Genomic DNA, 18,263 nt, shown 5'->3' with positions numbered 1-18,263 from the left:
TTTGGAGGATGGAATTCTGGATAAGAATTTAGAGGACCATAAGTGAATGACAGATTCCTAATGTTCTTGTATGCCAAATGGAAATTCTTGGGGGGACACAAGCTATGATGATCTTGTTAGATACCTTAATTATTTATCTAGGAACCAATTTATTGCCTTGAGATTGTTGAGACGGCACTTAAATATGTCAAGTTGCCTACGTATCCCTTGAGAGGAATCAGGTCTAGCGTAGTTCGGGCAATTTTTCCTTTTAGACATAACATTTCTTGAGTTAATCCATGTTGACCAATCTAGGTACTTCTTTGCCATTATGGTCTATGAGTTTCATAGCCTTGCCTGGTAGAATCTCTTTGACAGTGAATAGGCCACTCCAGTTGAGCCTAAATTTTCCTTTTGGGTCATGAATTGGGGCTCTTTATTCTTGAAGAACAAGTTCACCCTCTTCTATGTGACGAGGCTTCACATTCTTGTTGAAGGCCCTTGCCATTCTTAGTTGATATTTTTTTAGGTTATCCATGGCCTTTATACGTCTTTCATCTAGAAAGTTGAGCTCAACGTGTTTGGCCTTCACCCATTCTCCTTCAGGTAACTGACTATCCAGAAGCACCCTTAGGGATGGTACTTTTCACGGGTGAAACTGCCACAACCCCATATACCAAAGAAAAAGAAGTTGCCCCTATTAAGAATCGTACAGAAGTCTGATATGTGCATAAAGCAAGTGGTAACTTATTTGCCCAATACTTTTGTGTTTCAGCCATTTTCTTTAGGATCACCTTGATGTTCTTGCTAGCTGCTTCTAGTACCCCATTGGTCTATGGCCTGTAAGAGGTACAACGTTGTCTTTGGATACCATACTTTGTGCAAATTTTGTCAGTTTTGCCCCAAAAATGGGATTCCTAATCTAATATCAGCTCTTGAGGCACTCCATATCGACAAATGATGTTTTCTTGGATGAATTTGGCCACCTTAGCAGATGTTAGGACTGCATATGACTGAGCTTCTACTCACTTGGTGCAATAATCAATGGCTGCCAAGATGAATTCGTGACTATTGAATGCTTTAGGGTTAACCTTCCTAATGATGTCAATGCCCCAAGTAGAGAATGGCCAAGGAGAACTGAGTGAGTGCAATTCTGTTGGTGGGATGTGTATGATATTGGCAAATATCTGACATTTGTGGCATTTCTTGACAAAGCTCACACAGTCTGCTTCCATTGTGTTCCAATAGTATCCCAGCCTGAGAATCTTCTTAGCTAGAATTTTGGTATTCATATGGGGTCTGCAAAGGCCTTGATGAATTTCCTCCATGATTGTCATAGCTTGCTCTTCATCCACGTAAACAATTGTATTCCATCATAGGACCTCTTATATAATAAGTCCCCTTGAATAATAAACTGGGTGATATATCTTCTTAGAAATTTCTTTTCTCTTTTTGTGGCTTCAACCGAGTACTTCCTTTCCCTGATGAAGTCCACAATATGAGCGAACTAAGACCAACCATCTATGGTGAGAGAGTTCACCGAATTTTGATAAATGGGTCTGGTTCTTTGTTCCACTAAGAATGGTCAGACTCTAGCCATAGGGTTGCATTCTACCATAGAAGCCAAGGTTTCAACGACATCAGCAAAATCGGTTGTTATCTCTTTGGAAGTATTCGAACGAGATCTTCTCAAAGTGTCCAACCACTTCTTCTAGATGTTCTTGATAGGGCTTCAACTCTCGTCTCTGGTCTTCCATTTTCCTTACATCTGAAAAATGACAATGGATGAATCTCCATACATCTTGATCCTTTTCACCCCAATAGTCAAGGTTGTTTCCAATCCCAATGCACAAGCTTTATATTAAGAAATATTGTTGGTATAGGGGAAATCGAGGCAGAATGTCGAAGGCAAGTAAAGGCCATCAGGGGTGACGAGCAATATTCCTGCACCACACCCCTTTTGATTAGTTGCTCCATCAAAGAATAGCTACCATTCATTAGCTATGTCTTCTTCTTCTATTGTTGTGATCTCTTCATCTGGGAAGTCATCATCCAGAGCTCTTCCATCTTCCATGGGGTGGGTAGCCAAATGATCGGCTATATCTTGCCCCTTGATAGATTTCTGAGCAACATAGGTGATGTAAAACTTTGATAACAATAGTAACCACCAAGCCATCCTTCATGTTAAAGTTGATTTCTTAAAGAGGTACTTGATTGGATCCATCCTTGAGATTAGACGTACTGGATAAGCTACCATGTAGTGTCATAGCCTTTTCGTTGCCCAAATCAGTGCAGCACACGTTCTTTCCAAAGATGTGTATTGTGTCTCATACTCCAAGAACTTCTTACTACGGTAGTATATGGCATGTTCTACCCTCTTTTCTGTCTCCTTTTGTGCTAGCAATGAGCCTATGGAATATTCTCCCACTGATAAGTACAACAGAAGTGGTTCTCCATCCACCGGTGGTGTCAATACTGGTGGGTTCATGAGGTATCCTTTAATTTTATCAAAAGCTTGTTGGCATTGGTCATTCCATTATGTGGGCTGATCCTTCTTCAGTAGCTTGAAATTTGGTTCACAGATCATAGTCAGCTATGCTATAAACTTGTTGATATACTAGATGTGACCCAGAAATCCTCGTATTTGCTTCTCAATGCAAGGCGTGGGCATTTCTTAGATTGCTTTGATCTTGATAGGGTCGACTTTGATGCCTCTTTCACTTACCAAGAATCTCAACAATTTTCTCGTCGTTGCCCTGAATACACACTTTTGAGGATTTAACTTTAGCTAATATTTCTTTATTCTTTCAAGGAATCGTCGTAGTGCAGGAATATGCCCCTACCGATCCCTTTACTTCACTATCATATCATCCACATAGACTTCCACATCTTTATTCATCATGTCATGCAATATGGCCATATTTGATCTTTGATAAGTTGTCCTAGCATTCTTTAGTCCAAAAAGCATCACCTTATAACAATAGGTTCCCCATAGAGTGGTGAAGGCTGTCTTTTCACAATCCTTTGGGTGCATGCTCACTTGATTGTATCCCGAGAACCCATCCATAAATGATAGCAAGGCTTGCCCTGCTATATTGTCGACCAATACATCAATGTGAGGTAATGGAAAGTCATCCTTAGGGCTTACCTTGTTAAGATCTCAGAAATCTACACACATTCATACCTTGCCATCTTTCTTTGGCACTGGTACTATGTTAGCCAACCATTGGGGGTACTTCACCACTTGTAGAAATCCTGCATTCCACTGTTTCACAACTTCTTCTCTAATCCTTTCACTCCATTCTAGGCGCATTCTTCTGAGCTTCTTTTGACTGGCTTTACCCCAAGATAAGTTGGTAATCAATGTTGCACATTATTGGGGTCTATATCAGGCATATCCTCATAAGACCAAGCAAAGACTTCGGTAAAATCTTTCAAAAGACTAATCATCTGTTCTGCTTCTTCATCATCTGGGGTGGTGGCAATTTTGACCTCTCGAAGGTATAGGTCGATTCCTAGATTAATAACCTGGGTATCCTCACGAATGGGTTCGGCTTTCTTTGGTTTGCAGTGTTTTATTAACTTTTGATATTTATTAAGATCATCATCAGAAAAAGGAGGCAAGTCATACTCGGAATCAGAAATTTCATTCATGAAAGAAGGAGTAACAGACTCAACATACATGGACTCTGGACTTTCCTCGAGAGGGAAGGTTGACTCATAATCATAAAGAGAAGACTCTACAACAAACTTGACTGCAAACTCAATGACTGATTTGATGCTTTTATCAATGGTATTCAGACTGTTTGACTCCATAACATGAGTAAACTTGAAGTTCTCCCCAATGCTAGTCCATTTTAGGAGTGGGTCAATGGCTTGATGGATGAGCAGATGCGGCAAAGGGCCTTCTTTTTCTAGGAAGGTCACTGTTATTTTTTCAATGGTGCTGACATGGTTCTCTTTGCTAAGTGCTTGCTTCTTTACAAATACAAGCTGATCTATTTCATATTCTCTAAAGCCAAACTTCTTGAGGGGTGAGGATTGGTGGAGACTGCCCAATCACCTTTCTATAAAGTCCAAATTTTCAAGCCTACTGATTGAGGTCATCCATGCTCCTCGATCACATCTCTGACCACCATCACAGGTCTTCTCGTTGCAGCTGATTTGTGCACAGTGCATGTAGATCATCATTCTTTGTGCTCTTCTTTGCTTAGCATATACACTCCTTCCTCGAAAGGGTCTGGGCTTGAGTTCATGTAGCTCCTGAGCTCGTGGTTCTCGCAGAAATGAATAGATGTGGTTCTTCAAATCAGTGGGAAGCTGCAAACTCCAGATGAGTCTTATCTTCTTTTCCCACTCTCTTTTTAGGACTCGGGGACTTGGAGTCTCTTTTAACCGGATTAATGTTGTAGGGTTACTAGAGGAAGACCCATGCTCAATTAATGCAATTTTTGCTATCCCAATGATGTAGCTGTCTTGTGCTCTTTGCTTAGCTTGTTGTTGTTCTACCTTTTGAGTCACCCAGTCAAACTCATCTTAAAAGAATACCTCGAATCCTGGTTGCATCTTTCTGACGGTTTCATCAAACCATGGCTCAACATTATCACAAAAGGGGAAATCTTCTCCTTCCCTTACAAAATACCCATTGAGAGTGGGGTAATAAGAGGCGGATATTTTCCTGGTCATTTTTAGTATCTTCTGCCCCTTCCCGACATTGTTGCTTTTTGGTCCGAGGGTTGGAGGAGTGTACCCTAGACCGCTTCTTCCCTTGCTCACCACCAAAGTAGGTAGTCTTGAGACACCTTGATGATACTTCCCTAGTCCCATTCTAGGAAAGTATTATATGTTCTTCATCATTTGACTCACCGGCGGGCTTCAAATAGCTTTATAGTTAGTCGGGGTTTTTTCTTCTGGTGCTTCCTAGGCAATGGCCGCATAAGTCACTTCCAATTCAAATCCACTAAGTTGAACTTCATGGTCTTGTTCTTCTCCCTTTTCAACGTTGGCCAAGGTGTTGACCACTTCAGTATCATTAGATATTGTAATCACTTTCCCCTCATGAATGAACTTCATCTTTTGATGGAGGCTGGAAGCTACAGCCTTTACATGATGCAGCCAAGGTCTTCCTAGGAGCATATTTAAAGACACTGGTATGTCAATGACTTGAAATCAATGTCAAACTTCATCGGGTCAATTATCATGACAAGGGTGAGGATTCCAAGGACTTCTCTTTTAGTATTATCATATGCCCATATTGTCTAGTTCGATGGCCTCATCTCTTCCATATTAATGCTGATGCTCTTGGCTGACCTCAAAGGTAGAACATTCAAAGTAGACCCATTGTCAATGAGGACTTGGGGCACGATTTTGTCAGTACATTCTACTGTGATGTGCAAAGCCCTGTTGTGCCTGGCTCCTTTGGGGAGTTCAGATTCTGAAAACAACAATGACTACACTGCATAGGTTGCCCCTACTGTTTGTGTGAAATGTGTTAGATCTATCTCGATTAGCACTTGCACATTAGTGAGGGACTTTAAGACTGCTTCACGGTGTGAAGCAAAGGCCATCAATCATCCCCAAATTGAGATATTGGCCTGGGCCTTCTTGAGCTAAGCCAAGATTAGATTCTCCGATTCTTTCTTCAAACCACTTGTTCCTACCTCGTTAGTCCTTGACTGTTCTACGGCTAGGGCCTTTCCCTTGTAGTCCCTTCCACTTCGAGTCTCCATTACAGTGAAATGTTTCTTTACAATAATCTCTATGGGACAGCAATCTTCATCATCACTGTTTGTTATGGTAATCATCCCTATAATAGGATCATCTTCTTCTTCGGACTCTCCTTCCCTGCTTGGGGTGGGAAGTCATGGCCCTCCATAAATATCTAGAGCCCTGGGTTGCACTTTCTTGACTAAATTAGAAAGGCGTATAACTGTTGTGTCTATCATTTCTAAAAGTGTGTCATGTCCCCCTGCTTTTTCAAGATTTCTCAATTGCTTGGTGTAGTATTGTTCACTGATGGCTACCTCACCTAACATTTGGTCAATTTCATCAGCCTTGAGTTTTATCTCAACCAAATGCCCATAGACACTACTCATATGCTCCGCTATAGAGTTTGCTTCGCCTTTAATGATGATCTCATATCCTTCACTATCTTTTGAATCTGATGCTGGCTCATTTCCTTCCATGCGAATTGTGAGTGCTAATTGGATAGCATCGATAGGGTCAATCATCGGGTCACCTTCACCGATTGCATACACAGAATATCCTCCAGGATCTCTAGGTGAATAATATCCAAACTCATCATCTTCATTATTGTCCCAAGGTCCCTAGTAATCATTATCATCCCAGTCCTAGTACTCATTATCACTTCGAGAATTAGAGTCATTATCATCATCCCCATCCTCACTCTTATCATCATCATCGTTGTCATCATCCTCTTCTTCACTGATGTCCCCCTCACTTGGTTTTTCATCAAATTCCTCATGACCCTCGAATTCTCCTGCATCCAAACATTCGTAGTATTTAGAGCGTATGGACTGAAAGATTTCCATAGGGTCAGACTTGACCTCATTGGCTCAAAGTCAGATCATACCAAACTCATCATCTTCTGTACCACTCCCAATTTGGATTAAGGAGGTGTGTTCTTTGATTTGTTCCCCTATTATCAATGTCATAACTGCTCCGAGGAGGTCACTCGTGACTCCTTCAATTGCCACTGGATTATCCTCCTGAGGTAAGGTTGTCTGAATTAGAGAAGTGGGATCAACATCTTGATCTTCTCCTAAGACATTCACTGAACCTGTTGATGAAGTTATCTTTGGAGAATCTGGTAATGTAAGCATATCCTTCTAATTGTATCCGCCTATCCATTCTTATCTTAGGTTATCCACTGAACCTTGGGAATGGGATTGGTATGAGGGTAGTGAGGGATTTGAGGCAGGGTGATATGAAGGTGATGTGATATTAGAGATAGGGTATTGTGATAAACATAGGGGGTGATAAGATGAGGAAGTTTCTCCTTGATAGTATGGTAAAGGTTGGTGATATGGAGAAGGTTGGTGGTATGAAAAATGTTAATGGTGTGGTAAAGGTTGGTAGTATGGCGGAGGTTGAAGGTATGGTATAGTGGATCCCCTTATTGATGAGGAAGGAGGAATGGCGAGTGCTTGATCTTCTAATTCTTCTTCTGATGACTCTTCTCTTTTGGGAGTCCTCATGACTCTGGCCCTTTGATTCATGGCTTTCCTATAAGCACGGGCATTCATGTGATTCTTCCGATCTCAAGGTATGATGAGTTGAGTGGGATCACACTCTATTGCTTCTTTGTCTAGGTTGTTCACATGATCATAGAACATGGGATGAGAAAAGTGCTTATCTGACTGATATATGTAAACAGCCCTTCGGAAGGAGTCGCACTCCTTTTAACAAGCATCCTTAATGAAACCACTGATGTGGCCTACTAATTCTTGAGGAAGAGATAAGCTTCGCACAAGTAGGAACTTCTTTCTTCACCCAACATGCCTCTTCTCATGGTACTTCTTAGAATCTCTAATAAAATGGGTTGGATTGAAGAATCAAGGATCCCAATTTTGCCATTCATCCATCGTTGCCAGTATGTTGATGGTTCCATGATCTGGGAGTGGATTGGTATTGACATTAAGAGATTGCTTGACCTTGACTTCAATAGTCTCGTTGTCTACCAAATCCTAGATTGCGTGTTGTAGACCCAAGCATATTTCAGTGTTGTGGCCCTTCTGGGTATGGTAAGCACAATACTCATGGTCCCTATACCAAGTTGGGGAAGGGTTGTTGATTACTCTTGGAGCCACTGTCCCTAGCAATCCTTATTTCTTTAACTTCTCATACACTGCTGTCACGGGCATTTCTAAATCAGTGAACTATCTCCCTGGGCGAGAAGCCTTCTGAGCAAGGGCATCTGTTTGTTTCACAAATGGTTGTTAAGAGGTGATGGGTGAGACTGACTGTTGGATTGCGCCTACCACATTGGTTTCATGACCCTTTCCGCATCCAACTCTGGTGTTCTTTCCCACATCTTGGGAGGATCCTTGATATTGGGCATCTCTTAGGATTTGGTTCTCCACACGTGTGCCAGTGGCTATCAAGGCATCAAAAGTTTGGAGATGTTGGTAGTAAAGAACATCATAATAAGGCTTAGACAAGTTTTCAATCAATATTTCTACTTGCTCTGCTTCTGAAGGTTGATCTGCCATCTTGACAACCTTATCCCAGAACCTCATTAAGAAGGCAATGAATCATTCTCTGGGCTACTATCTCAACGTCTTAAGGTCCTGACGCTTCACATCCCCTTCGGTGTTGTATGAGTACTGGTTGGTGAAATCACCACTATTGTCCAATTCTAGGTTTAGGATGACTCCAACTGGGTGAGCCACCTTAATGCTGGTCCTGATAGGGTTAATATGAAGGCTTGCCCCGTCTAGTTTTTAGCAAGCTGCCATGATTTGGTGATGCTGAGAAAGACTTTGAAATGAGCCTTGGGGTCTCCTGACCCATCAAATTTGTCAGTCTGTCATTTGAATTTCTCAGGAATTCTTGCCCCAGAGAAGAAACTCATCTCATCGGATTCCACCACTTGAATTTTCAAACTCTTTCCTATTCGGATAAGATTTTCTAACTTTTTCAATTGTTCCTTAATTCTTCTTTCTCTCTCCATTTCTAGAAGTTCCATTCGGACATGTGCTGCAAACTCCTCTTCCTCATCTTCAATCACTACTTTGGGCAGTGGAACTCAGGAATAGGTTCCTCATTGACCATTCAGATGGGTAGGTGAAATTTCTCATTGACTGGTTGGCCTGACTTGCTATGGTTCTCCTGAGTTAACTCGGGAAGAGGTCCCCATATGTCCATTCTAATCCAACTCTCTTGTAGCTTGTGTTGGTTCAGCCCTGGGAGGGTTTCAGAGTATGTGTAATATCTGAGCTAACCCACTCTTGACCTCGGCCATCTCTGTCTATAAGGTCTCTATGGGGTGAACCCATGCTTGCTCAAATAATTCAGGGTTGTGTGGATCCATGTGAACTGGGTTGTAATCACTTGGTAGTAGACAGTCTCAGAGAGACGATGGAGGGGATACTGGACTTAAGCGAGTCAACCGATTACCCTGATATGTCTAAATGGACTATGGGGAATACTTGAGGCGTGAAATTGTGCCTGAACCAAAAGTGGCTTATTTTAGGATTCTTGTATTCCCAACCCTTTATTCATGCGTCCACTCAATTATCAACCAATGATCCATCCAAAGTTGGTCCACTTAATGATAGGGAGTGGGTAGGGGTCGATGCCCTTAGTCCACTCAATGTCATAAGTGGGAGATTCACACAAATGGTTTGCCCAGAATATTCCTATTAAGACATTTTCCATCGATAAAGTCATGCTTTCCTTAATCTTACCCCACTAGGTGACCTCCCTCCTAGTTTCCTCAGGTCTTTTTAGATAATTTGGCATTTTGTGGGACTTTGACGAGCATCACCCTAGAGTCACGCATACCAAATCATTCATATTTCTTTTTTAAGGAGGAAGGACACCTTTTATCCCAAACCCACTAAGGAGAGCATCTCTTTATGACTGGAATGTATTATAGGAAGATTCCTTTTCAATGCCTCAAACGAATTCTACAGATTAGCTTGTCGCATTCCTAGTGTTCTCCATCTATTTCTTACATGATGCGAGTATGCAGTGGATGTAATAGGGTTGACAAGGCTTCCTTGACAAGATCTATATACGCAAGGTATGTGATCCTTTTGATATACCCAGAGGTACGAGGGGTGACTTCCTTGTCCATTACTCGTGACTACACATGAGGTTAAGCAACTGGCCATGGGGTGGTGGAACCGTGAGTGATTGTGTGCACAAATGTAATGTGAAAATATCATTATTCGATCTTAGAATGTCATAAAGTGCACGAACCTTCCCGAGGGTGCTGGCACAAATACGAACATCCTCATCATTTAACAATACCCCACACCCTTGTATAGAAAGCGGCTACCATTTGCTCTCAGAGTACTCTCCATGACATGCCCTAACTTCCTCGAGGGTACGGGCATGACAGGGAGTCCCTAGCCAAATGATTTCACTTCGAGCACAATGCATGATGCGGTTAGCTAGTATAATTACAAATATAGGGTTAGTCAAACATGTTTTCAAACAGATCTGGTGGAAAATATTCTTGCATTTAATGGTAGCATCTAATGTTAGAAGCTTGACAAGTCCCAAGTGGAGTCATCACTGTGAGGGTAGCTGCCAGAGAACTCTTCTTCCCCCTTTGGAGGGGGAGAAAAAAAGAGAAGTTTTCGTGTGTGCTTACCTGTGGGCCCCGCACTGTCGTACCACTGCTTGGAGATACGTGGAGGCCTATTTCATAGGAGTATAAAGGTCGTCATTGAGACGGGGATTAAATGATGATCTAATATGGGGGATTGGGATCATACAAAAGGGTTTGAAGTCACCACTTAGGATTATGGGTCCGATTCCTAAAAAAGGGCCCAAAAGTTGGTCTGGTCCAGAGATTTAGGATACGTGTCAGGTGTAGAATTGGGAAGATGTTAAACACCCAATCTACCTGGTGCAACCGGTCTTCCTACTAGATACTTAAGAACGAATATTTTCCATAATTATTTCTATTCCGCATGCATGGCTAAGTTTTCACATATATTTACATTAACTAAATTTAAATGATTATATACACTAAAACAAAGTCAATATAAAGTCTACACTATGCTAATTTGGGTGAGAAATTATCCCTGAGCTTAACCCCCGTTTTGGGTCAAGAGGGGTGGAACCCTGATTAGTGCCAGCACGAACTGTCCTTTGGATTTTCCTGGCTCAGGGAAAGATGGGCTTGACCTCCAACTTCCTTTCTCAAGAGATGTGGATTACGATAATGTTTGGACAGAGTTCTGATTAGGAATGGTTACTTTTGGATTTTGATTGCGGTATCAATTTGATAAAGCTTTCGCTAGGGATGGAGTACTTCTGGATTTTGGCTGAGGTGGCACTCCGACAGAGCTTCCGCTGGGGATAAGCTAATTCTAAGGATTGAGGAACTTCGAAGGCCCAAAGAACACTTTGAATCTTATGAAGATCTCTTCGAAGACTTGAAGAACTTCAAGAGACGGTCGAAGACTAAGGGGAAACTTTTCCTACACAAAAATCTTACTCAAAGAAGGCAAAGAATTAAAGAATTTCGAATGCTCGAAGAACACTTTAAAGATCCGAAGAACACTTCAGATCTTATGAAGATCTCTCTGAAGACTTGAAAAACCTCAAGGGGGAGGGGAGGAGAGAGGGTAGAGCTTCTCTACTATGGATGCTCCTAGGAGGCTTGAGTGTGAAAAACCAAAGGGAGGGGGTAGTTATAGATTTTTTGAACCAATGGGGGAGGAAAGAGGAATTTCCTTAGCCAATGGGGTTAAAAAGTGTTTTTTCTAAATCAAATGGGATGAAAACATGAATTTTTGGACCAATGGGGTGAAAGATAAATTTCTTCGGCCAATGGGAAAAAATTAATTTTTTTTTAGCCAATAAGGTAAAAAGATGCCTTTTTGGGCCAATTGGAGAATGCGATGTAGGGTATACAAGTGGGACAGTGTAAAGTCATAAGAGGGTGAAGAAAAAATATCTTCACCAATATAGTCATTGGAACTCATATTCCGACCATTGATGGCAGCTCACGAGGTTGGGTGGGGTGCACGGGGCAGGTAGAGGCACATGCGAGGCAGGTAGGGCGCATGAGGCAGACAGGGCGGGTGCAAGGGAGGTAGGGCATATGGGGTAGGCAAGGCGCATGTGGGGGGTTGGCGGGGGTGCACAGGGCTGGTAGGGGAGTGGGGCGCTGGCAGGTGATCGGGAGGCTGGTAGGTGTGCATGTGAGGCAGGCCATGGGCGTGAGAAGCAGGCGGGGTGCTTGCAAAGCAGGCCATGGGCACTCAAGGAAGGCAAGATGTGTGCGAGGTAGGCCATGGGTGCCCAGGGCAGGCAAGGATGCGTGCGACAAGGTGTTTCAAGATGTAATTTTCTAGGAGCATTTATGGGAGATCCGACGGTCTGATCTTGACTTACCATATATCATTGGAATCGTAATTCTGAGTACTATGCATCCGTATGGTCAACTAGGACCAAATTCTTTCATATATGAAACATCATAATTGGACCCTTCTTTTCTCTTGCGCAGAATTTTTAGGATTTTGGGTGAGTATGGAATGTTTCTGGGTTGGATTACCTCAATCAATTATCATTTCTGTCGATCGGAAGTAAGAAGTTGTGTCCAAGTTTCGTAATTCATCATAGTCAGAGGAGGGTGACAAAATTGGGAGTCTACACATGTGGATACAGGAGAGGAGTAAGTTACCTTATTCTTCGGCTTCTCCTAGTGTTTCTAGAACTAACTCACCAATGGGGTGGTATTGACGGGCCACTCCCAGATGACCTATAAATATCAGGCCCGTACATAGGCCATAGTCTAATGGGGTGATGGTCATCTGCCCACAAGTGAAATGGAAAGTGTGGGTCAACAGCCACCACCTCTGCATCAGGATCTGATACAAATCAAGATCACCATTGCGCCCCCTACAACTGCAAAATCCTTGAAGCCCATGTCTTTGATACGCCTCTGAACAACTTGATATAGCTTGTTGTACCACTAAAGCATATAGCCCATTGACCAATACTTCCATGTGGTCAATTGTTATATCCAAGCCCTAATTCATTAGTGTGTTAACTACAAATGCACCACAGGAGGATTCCAATATTGGGTAGTAGCAATTTTTTTCCGAAGAGGGTGCCAAGACCCTACATGCAAACCCTACTCATATCTAAAGAACTGGAAAAGATTCATACCACCAAAGAAGTTAAGGTAGGTCTTCTACCATAAAGGGGACTCAAGAGTCCCAACAAAATTGGGCATTTTGAACTCACAATGGATGATTACCACCAATAAGTAACCACCAACCAGTGAGCATCCATTGTTGGAAATAATTTGACAACATAGGTTATTTATCTGTGGGGATCATGTTTTCGTACCCATGCCTCTCATATCATCTTCATTAGTTTGTACTATTTATGAATTAGTGGATTAATGTACTTGTCAAACCCTGCCCCAAATATGACTACGGTATGCGGCACTGGATTCCCAATTTAGTCAGCCTAATTATACTCAGGATCACAGATGCAGGGTAGTAATCAACCAACCATTTGAGAATATCTAGTATAATCAGAGTACACATATAGAATCTATAGGAAGCATAATTATGTGTGGTGACCAACTACAAAGATAGTTATAGGCATGGTTTTAAGTATCGGTGCGTATCGTGCCATATCGGCCGATACGTATCCGTATCGATAGACATCGGCACGATACATACCAATACGCTACGGAGAATTTTGGGCCTCTTTTTGTGTATCGGTGTATCGTACGTATCGTATCGTGTCGTACCATATCGGTACCAATACGTACGATACTCTACGATACGAACTTTTGAAAATCTAAAAATTCCCAAGAGTATCGATACGTATCGAAGGTATCGTGCAGTATCGAGCCGTATCGTACTGTATCGATACGATACGGCTACTTAAGTGTGAATTTTTTGTTGTTTGAAACAAACACTTCACACTCTCACCAACAGTTTTCTAGATTTTTTATATGTTATGTAAAAACAAGTGTTCTACAACTTCCATGGAAATTTTTTATTTTTCTCAAAAAAATATATTTTTTTAATTTTTTTTTTCCGAAATTAATTTAAAAAAAAAATCCCCAAAAAATTTTTTTTTTTAGAAAATTTAGTTCATTCAACTCTTAAAAATAATGTCATAACTTATAATTACTAAATACATGATTTCAAATGAAACCCACATTTTTTCCCCAAAAAAGTGAGGGTTTCAATTTTTTTTTATTTCTTAGATCTACTCAAATATATTGGTCCACACTGTGTTGATTTTTTATATGTTCTTTAAAAACATTTAATCTACAACTTCTATAAAAAAAATTTAATTTTTCTACAATGAATGGGAGACCCACTACCACAAATATTTCGACTGGGGTAAATATTGTGCCTATATTCGACAAGTGTAGAATATCATCGTAGTTGCTCCTATTGAAGAAGAAGGTCCTAGCCAAGGATTTGAACCACCACGACACTCTTCACGGCACTCATCACAGTGGCAATGGCAATGAAGAAAGAAAAAACTGTAAGAAACTCAAACCTCCTCATTTTGAACATTTTCAACTCAATATATTTGTCTATCAATACGATACCCTCTACTTAAGTATTTATGCATTCTACATGTTAAATATAGTTTTTTTTAACTGTTTTTTTATGCAAAAGTGTATAAAAATGTGTTCCATATCCATTTATGTGCGTATCTTTAGGGTATCTTAGCATATCTCCGATACAATACGATACCCTCCGATACGTATCTTAATTTTGACCGACCGATACGACGACCGATACCGATACTTTAATTCTTGTCTAAGACCCACCACGCATTCTAGTCGAAGAGGCCTAGGGGAGTTAACCTTAGTGATCAACAAGTGGAATCCAAAGGTCCTCCTAGTTGATACAAGAAAACACATTCATACTCCTCCAAACTCTATGAATGTTTAACCTATGATTTAGTATAAATAAAAGACCCATGGGTTTAGATGGCCATGGTGGGAGGATGTTTCCTTCACCGTGGGTGAAAGAAAGATATATTGTTTGATAAGATGTCAATGAGAAAATTCGTTAGTATTAAAGATAATTATGTTAAGGGAGAGGGTTTTTTGAGCAAGCAACAAATGGAAGTGCACCAATGGGTTGTGGAAATATAGCATCCTATATCAGAGGTCAATGAAGTCATTTCATGTGCATACCCTATCCCAATGGCTCAAGCATACCTGGAGAGTGCTAGCATACTCTACTCTCCCAAACAAAGAACTTAATCCCAATAGATAAACACATCCTTCATTATAGTGCATGACACTAATATAGGGGCAGCATTTTTTTTTCTTTCACCCATGGTGAACGAAGCATCTCCTCACCATAGCCATCTAAACTCTTTGATAGGACCCAAGAAGGGTATATTTGTGATGATGAACAATAGCTTGTTAGAGTAGAAATTTAGTTCCAGTTAATGATGAATCCTAAGTCCAATCATAAGATCAATCTTCCTTCTCTATTATTTAATGAAAATTTTTGCTCTTATATTGGCGAGGAATACTACATTCGAGTATAGTTCCCATTGCAAAATTTGCAAAATGATGAACTATTGCCAGTTTGAGGATGTTTCTCCCATGGCTAGACTATAGAAATGCAACACTAAAATGATGCAGAAAAGAAAGGACAAAAAGAACAAACAATCACATAATGAACATAGATTTTATGTGGTTCTGTCAGATTTGCCTATGCCCACGGTGAAATGAGATTCTATTTCACTAACAATGGAGAATAGGGTTGCATCGCTCGTCCCCACACCTTTCTCAAATTTCTCATAGAGAAATAATCATCATTACAAATATATAGTGAAACCTTAATAATGCTAGAAAGTACAGATTTACCTTCAATAAACAAGCCCCAAATAAAAATTTGGGTCAAGAGCTTCGCCCTCTACACCGCCTTGCAACCCCCATAGCTAGCTTACGAGTAAGCAGAACCACCATTATTTGGGAAAGGTCATCAGTACTTTATGGATTAAACTGTGACTAAATACAAGACATCATACCCTAACATAAATGACAAAGCTTTTCTTTAAGGACAACAATTGGATCACCCATTGGTCGATAATCCACACAATCTTTATTTTTTCAACTTAAGAAATTATAAATTTTCCTTCCAATCTTTTACCCTAAAAACACAAGCTAAATGAAAAGTTAGCATTGAATGAATAGTGCAAGATCTTTATTTATCATGAATCAAATTCCAAAGCTAATTCAATCATATAAACCCTCCAAAAAGACACACACACAATTGCAGTCCCACGCTCCACTGATTTTCCCTTCTTTCACTTTCCTCTTCTTCTCCTTCCTCTCTTTCATACATGAATTTATTTAATATGTAACAGACATGCACATCACTCAACAAATACAATAATAGTATTTAGAATTTGAATATATCATAAAGAAAGATATCCAATTAAAATAAACACAATGTAATAACTAACTCATTCAGTCCCACTACACATCCCACGAAATAATTTTAAAATATAAATAACTATATAAATTTCATAGTCAAAATCTTATCAAACATTAAAAAAATTTATGCAATTCAGACTTCGAAGTTCAAATTCTCTAGAACCCAGCTACTTATCTACTGAAATTATCCAAAATTTCATTCAAACTTAGAATCTTATATAAATTTCAGGAAATAAATAAAAAAGACAAAGAGGTTTGGGTCCAATAGGAAAGAAGAAAACATGTGCAATGGAGGATTTTAGTTACTTTAGTACGGATGAGTGATTTGTTTAAGATTGAAAGAGCTAAAAGATTTAGAGATAGGGGTAGATCTAAAATGCCTCTAGTAAGTGTAATGCAAAGCTTGTTGTAAGAAATGTGACTTCGAACAAAGAGATTGGAGGGTAAGGATCAGTGTATCCAGCCTTATTTTGTTTGGGTAAGACAGAGTTGAGAAAAAAGAAGACAATTTGTGCTCTCAATCAATGTTTTAAAACTTGGGATTGATCAGAACTGGAAGAACATACCTTTTTTTTTTTTTTTTTTTTTTTTTATTTGGTATTTTGAACCATTTTATCCTTGTACCTTACCAGTGGATTGGTATCAAGTTGGTCAAGATCAGGAATCGATCATAGCCAATACCAATTTGATCCGTTAATTAAGTAATAGGAGAGGGTTCTTTGAGCAAACGAAATAAAAGAATACACCAAATATCTGTGATAAAACAGTATCATACATTGAAGGGCAACAATATCATTTCACGTGAGGAGAAGAGATAAACACTGATGAGATAATTGTATACCCTACCTTAGCGGTTTTAAAAACCTTTTCCAGTAAAAAAGGGCAAGAAAACCCTATCTGCTCGCGCGTCCATTGCGCTAGCTTGCAGGACAATGAGAGAATGTGCAGAGGCTTCTGGCAAGGAGTAGTACGATCTTCTTGCACCTACCTGTGTTTGGACATAGGATCACGCCAGTGGGTAAGGTTATTTTCTCGTAAAATTATTATATGAAGTTAAGATATAATAGAGTTGGATGGGTGTAGGGGCAAACATAATTTGCTTTCTTCAATAATGAGGTAGGAATGGATTCTCATTTATAAGGTAAAAGGTTACCCACTCTTTCAAGTGCAAGAAAAGATTTTAGGTCTAATGCATTTGTATGCTAATATGATCATTTAATATATATATATATATATATAGGAAATGATCTTAGATATGTTCTTGTCATATCTTATACATTTAATTCCATCACTGTCCATATATTTTTAGGAATACATATGGAACCTTTCTGGCAAAGAAAAAAGTGGATTTTCGGTCATAAGTTTTGACCCCAATGGTCCAACCGTGGCCGAACAATAAGGACACTGAACACTTTGCCCATGTGTAGGGGCTATGCTCGTTGGGCTCAATTGGTTTAATATTGATTTCAAACCATTAGTAAACGGCTCAGTGTTAGGCCTAACCCATTTATGGAAATGGTGACTTGGTGAGTAGTGGCATTTGGGTGTAAGTCAATAAACATTCAACTGAGACCAACCATTTATAATACGATTAACCCGTTTAAAGTCATATTAATATCTAACTACCATGAATCTAATTATAGATCAGTAACTAACAGACGGAATAGAATTATAGAAGTGTATCTATATCTTAGCTTATGAGACCCAATTATCTCAATAGTTGGTTGCAATTGAGGTTGGATCGAAATTGACCGATCCAGACCGATTGACACCCTACCTAATTGCCGGTCTGGATTTGAACCGGAAGTTGGACTTTGACTTATTTGGCTTCTTTGTTTTTTAGCCACCGACTGTCCTTGAAGTGAAAGGAAGCCTTCGTGGTAGGGACTGGGGATTCGTTAATTGGTTTCCCGACGTGCGACCATGAAAGAGTGAACCCTCACAAGTCATAAGTCATCACCACATGAAGAGTGGGTCCCAACTCTCTAAAAAAATTAAAAAGTCAGATAATTCAACGATTCGGATCTAACTAAATTTGATGGAATGGAAGATCAGTAGTGGTGTCTCTACACCCTCACGTACACTAGAATTCTCACTCAGCTCCTTCCTTCCCTAGAGAACTGTACTATTTACTTGGCCACTT

This window comes from Macadamia integrifolia, chromosome 7, assembly GCF_013358625.1.
Source record: "Macadamia integrifolia cultivar HAES 741 chromosome 7, SCU_Mint_v3, whole genome shotgun sequence".
In the NCBI taxonomy this organism is placed as follows: Eukaryota; Viridiplantae; Streptophyta; class Magnoliopsida; order Proteales; family Proteaceae; genus Macadamia; species Macadamia integrifolia.
The sequence above is the reverse complement of the archived record's forward strand: the minus strand, read 5'-3'. Positions refer to the sequence as shown.